This window comes from Cupressus sempervirens, unplaced genomic scaffold (genome assembly GCF_028749045.1).
Source record: "Cupressus sempervirens isolate cs-2001-9-10 unplaced genomic scaffold, ASM2874904v1 CseChr00c100012_05, whole genome shotgun sequence".
Taxonomy (NCBI): Eukaryota; Viridiplantae; Streptophyta; class Pinopsida; order Cupressales; family Cupressaceae; genus Cupressus; species Cupressus sempervirens.
This window is the reverse complement of record NW_028322204.1, coordinates 1,421,096-1,429,256: the sequence shown is the minus strand read 5'-3', so window position 1 is coordinate 1,429,256 and position 8,161 is coordinate 1,421,096.

Below are 8,161 nucleotides of genomic sequence, written 5' to 3'. Positions count from 1 at the left end.
TATCTTATTTGATTGTTTAAATTAAACCTTCTAGTGATTTAATAAATCTAGACTCATTTGCCTTATGTGACTAGACTTGTGAATGTGTCTATACATTTAGAGGTTCACAATGTCACAAAAGTTGTTAGGGAATTTTGTGATTTTAGTTAAGGGTTTTCAACCTTTATTTTAATTGATTTTAATTTTTGGAAGCTTTTCTATAGATGAATTCCAATTACTTGGAACAACCTATTTTTATTTGGGTTGATTCAAGATTTAACTAGGTTTCCTAGTTATTTACTCTAATCAATTATTCACTCAAAAAGTGAATAAGTATCCAAAGAGGAAACTAATTCCTCACTTCTCATTTTTTCAAATAAGAAATTTGAGAGTCTTGTTCCAAAATCCTCTTTGAGAGGATTGTGTTTCTATTAATTGTGAGAGCTATGGGCATGGGATCTTATCGGTCTCATTGGAACCAGCTTGGGGAGACCTTTCTTTGTTGCTACTTTTAGCAGCTTCTGTAGGATATTTATTTTATCTAGCTAATTTTTGTTTTAGTTATTTTTTCTATTAGGTAGGGCTCTCCCATTTTCATGTTTTAGATCCATTTCTGGTAGTTGCATGTTAGGAGGCTGAGAATTCCCTTCCATTTCTGATTGTTAGTTTTGCCTAATTGGTTAGCTATGGATGTTTTCCTATTTTTTGTGATGAGGGTTTGGGGTTTCACACTATTATGCTAGCCATTTTTGCATACAGTCTCTAAACCTAAATTTTATTGGATTTTTGTAGCTTTTGTGCCCTAAGACCAAGTGGGTTTATTTTTGAAGTTTTTGAGTTTTGGGGTTTTTATCTCGATTTGCATGCCACCCAATTTTCTTGGGTTTTCTTGCCATGATGTTGGTTGTGGACTTAGATTATTCATAGGATGTCAATCAGGCCATTTTTGCACCTTTTTGTTGCATTTGGATGCATGTTGCATCTGTCCTCCCAAGCTTGTATTCAGTTGAGTGTTATTTTACTTGTGTCTCATCCAACCCTTGTGTTTTGATCTTCATGATGGTGGTGTTCCACACATAAGCACATGTGAGTGCATTTGTCAATGGTGGTGCTCCCATTAAGAGTTTGATCATGACTTGTTGTACTTGAATTGTCTCGTGATCTTGGTTGTAGCCCTCTTTACTATCTGGCATGAGTGTTTGCCATGGACATTTTCTTTATGTGTGTTTGTGCTTAGATCATTACCTCCATCAGCATGGTAGGAGTGGACCTATGGGTTCCATGTGTTTGGAAGGCATAGCTACCTTTACTACTGATGGGGACCAATGTATAGGGATGGTATATTATTCTAGTGCAACTAGTGCTTGATCTTTTACTTGGTATATTCGATATTCTAAAGTATTCTTCCTTGTGATTTATGCTTTCATTGGAATGTTTGGATATGATGTTTAGATGATGTTAGTTTATTTGACAATTCTGATATTATGATGTTTAGCATATGATTAGATGATGTGATTTACTTGTTGGAATATCTATTGCTTTACTAGATTAGAATGTTAGATTTCCTTGTTCTTATGATTTTATTATGTTTTAGTAGTGACACCCTCATAAGATAGCTCCGACTATCTAGTTGGCAGTTTGTGATATTACATGTGAGGGATGGCTAGGACCCTCAAATTCTCATGACTTTATTATGGTTGGGAGGAACCATGCAAGAGTTTAGTCATTTTTTTTCATTGCGATGTTGCTTTTAGTATGTTTCTTTCACTGCTATGGTTTAGATGGTTAGTTGTATTTCTATCTTGTTGCTCTTGTGTTTAGGTGTCCAAGCCTCAATTTGTGGATCCTATACTCCTCATTATGGAGGTTCTAACTCTATTTTTACCCCTCTAAATGTTCATTGGAATGTTCTTTCTTTTTCTAGGCAACCATGTTCTAGCACGGGGCAATACTTATAAAGTATCGCATGCCCAAAGAAGAAGTATTATGTGATACTAGAAAGTATCACACACCTTAAGGGACAATGTTGTGTGATATTGGAAAGTATCACACACCCAGTGAATAAATGTTGTATGACATTCGATGAGAGTCACACACTCTTATAACTAGTATCACTCATACCCTAAAATTTTTTCACGACCTTTTGAGAAATGTTGTATGATACTGGAAAGTATCACCTTAGGCTGTTTGAGAATATCACACGACCTTGTGGGAAAACTTGCATGAGTGACCAATGGAAATTTTTTGACTTAATCAAAAGTTTTTCAGAGGTGATTGGGGAACCCTTTGTGGAGTTCTTGAACTCCTTGGTTTGACTTTTCAAATTCAGAATGTTTTGGATTTGAATGCATTTTGTGACTTCTATAGTTGTCATTTTTGGTCAGTAATGTTATTTGGAGATCCGTTGGTGTTTGGATGTTTGTTTGGTCTTCCCGTATGATCTTTATGATCCTTTTATGTTGATTATCATGTGCATCCATAATTAAAAAATAAATAAAAATATATTGACATTTATTTATCCTTGTTCCAAGGATCTCCAAGCAGGACATTACACTAGTACTCTTTCTATCATCCATACTATCTGCCTAGTCCACATCAATATAAGCATACAAAGTGAAATCAATTGATCTATCATACCATAGTCCATAATAAAGTGTGCCCTTCATATATCTAAACATCCTCTTTACTACTGCATAATATGGTTCCTTAGGATCAACTTGAAATCTTGCTACTATCCCAATTGTATTTTCTATATCTAGTCTAGTGTGAATCAGATATTGCAAACCTCCAATTATAGATCTATAATTTTTCTACTCAACTATAGGTGTCTTATCCTTGGTAGATAACTTGTGACTAGTTACCATAGGTGTTCCAATAGGCTTACAACTTTCCAAGCCAAATATTTTCAACAAGTCTTTCAAATACTCAGCTTGTGATATAAAATACCATCACTATTTTTCACAATTTGTAATCCCAAGAAAAAATTCATCTCACCAATCATACTCATCTCAAATTCATTCTTCGTCTCTTCAACAAACTTATCACTTGCTTCATCATTGCCTCCAAAGATTTTGTTATCAACAAATATCACAATAATCAACAAACCATTCTCGATTTATTTCAAATATAAGTTACTATCTATTGTACCTTTAGTAAATCCAAGTTTTTCCAAATACTTATCCAATCTTGCATACCAACTTCTAGGTGCTTGCTTTAGACCATACAATGCTTTCTTCAATATGTAAACCATGCCCTTTTCTTTGTCAAAGGAAATTCTTTAGGATGCTCAATGTGTTAGATTGTGGTGACTGATCAAGAAAGTACTGTACATACTTCATCAATTCTTTGGGGTTTAGGACATCGCCCCAAATTTTTTTTTTGGGCCCTATTTTATCAAGATTTTGGGCTGACATGTAATTATTAATTATAACCCTCAAGTGGTTTAAATACTTTTATAAAAGGGCTTAGGGTTATGGATTGTTTCATAAGGTGTGATGAAAAATTGGTTCTTGTGACAGTATTGAGCTGTAAGGGATTATGGATTGTAATCAGGTTGTAATCACTGGATCATAAAATTATTGGACTTTCTATTTGGTGGATGTAGCCCAAGGATTGGGTGAACCACATTAAATCTTGGTGCCTTGTGTTCTTTTCTATGTGATCTATTATTTTCTGTTATTGGTTATATTTGCATGTAATTGTTATTTCTGTTCATGGTTTAATCCTAACACAATTTAGACATCTTCTTCAAGTTCTCCACTCAAAAATGATGACTCTACATCCATTTGATACACTTTAAACTTCTTACTTGTTGCATAAGCCAAGAAAATTCTTACTGCTTCCATTTTGGCTATAGGGGCATATGTTTCTTCATAATCTATACCCTCTTTCTATGAATATCCTTTGCATACCAATCTAGATTTTTTTCTTATAACTTCACCTTGTATATTTATCTTGTTCTTGAATACCCATTTAGTTCCTATAACATTCTTGTCTTTAGAGAACCAGTTCCCATGTCTTATTCTTCATAATCTGATCTAGTTCTTCTTTCATTGCTTGAAACCAATGAACATTTATGCATGCCTCATCTATGCTCTTAGGTTCAAATTGAGAAATTAAGAATAATTCCTCATGTACTCTATTTCTTGTCATTACTCCTTTATCTTTTCTTCTAATAATTTGTTTAGCAAGGTGATTCTTATCCAAATTCCTATTAGGTGAAGGAGTTGCTACCTCAATTCTTATATCTTCTATTGGTTATGATCTCCATTCTCCTCTTTTCTCAATAATTTTCACACCATTCTACAAATCATTGTTAGTCTTAAAGAAAACTTCAATATTTTCTCTAACAGGCATATGATTATCTTCCTTGTTAGTACAAGTATAATCCAACATTCTCTCTTTAACTCCAACTTTTCATCTATCTTTACATTTTTACTTCCAACAATTGTCTTAGTTCTTTGATTAAAACATCTATAAGCTTTGGTTTTCAATGAAAAACCAAGGAAAATACCTTCATTACTTCTTGGATCAAACTTAAAAATATCATCATCTCTCTTTATGTAATACTTACTTCCAAATATTCTAAAAAACTTTATTGATGGTGCATGTCCAAACCATAGTTCATAAGGAGTCTTGTTTGTACCTTTTCTAATATGCACTTTGTTCCTGGTGTACACTATTGTATTGACTGCTTCCCTCCAAAATGTCTTGGATACATCATTCTCAAACATCATTTCTCTTGTTGCCTTAGAATCTATTTCTTCTTTTTCTATCCCATTTTGCTCAGGAGTCTTCGGTCTTGAAAACTATCTCTTAATTCCATTTTCTTCACCAAAAATGTTAACCTCTCTAGAAGTAAACTCATTCACCTCTATATGATCTCAAACACTTAATCTTTGCACTAGATTCATTTTCAACTCTATTCTTAAATATCTTAAAATTTTCAAATGCCTCAAAATTTTCTTTAAGAAATACTACCCACATCATTCTAGTGAAATCGTCAACAAAAATCATAAAGTACATTTCTCCATAGAATCCTCTTGTTCTAGTAGGACCACATAGGTCTGTATGAACAATCTCCAATTTTTTTGTGGTAGTTCTTGTTGGGAAATGAAACCTTCTTTTGCTTATCCATGATACATTCTTTGCAAACACCATTAGTAGGCTTCATGTTCTTAGGTAAATCTCTAACTACAAATGTACTACTAGCCTTCATAATATTATCAAAGTTCATATGGAAAAACCTTCTATGCCATAGCCAACTATTATCCACTTTTGTAACCAAACAAGTCATCTTAGTGGGGTTCAATTGAAATACTTTACCTCTGGACCTTGTACCTATTCCAACCAACTTACCATCCTTATCTTTGATGATGTAAGTCTACTCTATAAACTACAACTGATAGCCTTTATCAATGGATTGTCCAACACTCAAAAAATTATGTTTTAATCCATCAACAAAATAAAAATCATCAATTTTAGTCTTTCCATCAAGAGCAATAGATCCCATCCTTGTGATGTAACAATCATTCCTCCATCATGATTTTTGAACTTGAAAACTTGTTCATATCACTAGTCATATGATGTGAACATCCTCTCTCTATAATCCAATTAGACTTCTTTTCAACTAGTGAAACTAATACCCTTTCTTCTCTAATTTAAATTTCAAAAGTCTCTTATTTTATAGCCACAAATCCAAATTCATCAACATTTTCAATCTGAACTCTTTCCTCAGATTCATCATCTTCATTTGCATACAAATAATCTCTAGGTCTTCTAGGCTTAAAATTTATCTTATAATTTTTCTCTCTTTTATGAAACTTAGAAGCATAATGACCAATTTCATTACAAGCCCAACATTAAAAAAATTTCTTACAATCTGGATCTCTTCCCACAAGTAGGGCTATTCCTTCTTCACTCTTCCTATCTTCTTCAGATCTAGATCTACTACTACTAGCATAATCTCCATTGGTGCTTGCACTTCTTGTAAAACATGGAAAAATACTTAATGCACTAAAAATTCTCTCTACTCTTGTCAATTCTCTAGATTGCCTTAAACTTGATTCTGCTACTTCCAATCTTCCAAGTAAAGTTTCCCTGGTGAACTTCTTAGTGTAGGGTATCAAAAGTTCAATCATTTGTGTTACTTTTTTGAATGGCGGTGATGAGGTTATCAAAATATTCCATAAAATCTCTTCTTCCTCTTTAGATCCTTCAGAAGACTTAATTCCTACAACAATACCAGATATTCTACCAATATAGCTTCTCACAAATTCATCTTCCATCATTTTAGCATCTTGAAAAAAACATATCCAATTTTGTAATCTTACTCTTTTTGCATGTTTATCTCCTTCAAAAGTAGATTCTAAAACTTTCCAAATCTTATGGTATGTCTCTAGAGATCTTACTTGACTATATTCATTTTCAGGAAGAGTTGATAATAATGCTTCTTTGGCTCACATATTATACATAAATAGATCTCTTTGAACTTCACCACATTCCTCAAGCTTTCTTTCTTTCATAATAGATTTGTTACTCTTTGTCAAAAGCCAATATTCTATATCCATACACATAAAATGAGTCTTCATATTTTCCTTCTACCTATCATAGTTAGCTCCATCAAATTTAAGACTTTGTTTTCTGAAGTGAATCACCACTTATCTCCCAAAGCTGGTAAGATTTTTCTTCAAGGACCTGATGCTCTGATACCAATTTTTAGAAAGTAAAGTCCACCAATATAATTGAGAAAGGGGGGGGGGTGAATAAATTATCCAGCAATTAAAATACTTATAACCTTATTAACCTTTAAGCATGCGAACAATATAAACAACTATAACAAGATACTCATATACAATAACACCAGATATGTTAACTAGGGAAACTTTTGATTAGAGAGAAAACCCTAGTGGGAATGGTACCCAAAATGATGTACTAATGTAAATGTTTTTGATTAGAGGATGGAACTTGTTAGGAGTCAATAAATACATTCAATACATATCAATCCCTATTAGGAAACTTTGAATCTCTTTTAGGAGATTCCAACCTTGTTAGGACACTAATATGTTTGGCATCAATTTGCGATGGCTATGTGTCGCCATTGCGACAGTAATAGACATCGCTATTTTTAAGTTGCAAAATATGACATCTACCCTATTCCATCACAATTACGACGCATAGTTGTTACAATCCAACCACTTTCTTGTGACACCAACCTCATTGCAATTCGTGGGGTATCTGTCGCAACAGCGATGCCTCAAAGGTTTTTGCAATGGCAGTTGGGGCATCCACCTGCAGCGACTCCAACAACAACCTCATCACAATAATTCCTTTTTGTGTCATAATTGTGATGATGATAGTTGAATTATGATGGAAGGGGGCATTTCCTTTACAACAAACTTGTCTCAATTCATCATTTTTGTGTCGCAATTATGATGAGATGCGATGGAACATGGTGTCACCACTACTGCTCTCCCGTCGCAATTATGACAGTAGTGGAGTAAAACATAAAAAATAATTTGTTGGCTTCCAGCTACATCAAACAAAATTAGACCTCTTAAACCCTGCGTGCGTAACTTCATTTGGTCACATCTTATATTTGAGCAGGATGGTGTCTTAGTGGTGCTCCCTTGATTATTTCATGAGATATTATTATCAGGCCATCCAATCGACTATAGGAAAAAGATGATTCCTAAAAAAATGAATTAGCAATACGGTCAATCTACATTGCATTTGGACACTTGGTTTGAGGTTCATCTCATCGATTCCCATTCATCACAGGATTTTTATTTGATTAGACCTTGATAGAAAACATTGAGATTTCTTGAGCCCCAAGCCCAAATCTTGTAGGCCTCAATCTCCACATATCATAAAGCCTATATATAGAGTTGAGCATCCCGTAGCTGGAAGCTTCACTTGCATTAGCTCTCGGATGGTGTGAGAATGCTCAACTCTATATATAGGCTTTATGATATGTGGAGATTGAACAATAGCGATGCCTCAAAGGTTTTTGCAATGGCAGTTGGGGCATCCACCTGCAGCGACTCCAACAACAACCTCATCACAATAATTCCTTTTTGTGTCATAATTGTGATGATGATAGTTGAATTATGATGGAAGGGGGCATTTCCTTTACAACAAACTTGTCGCAATTCATCATTTTTGTGTCGCAATTATGATGAGA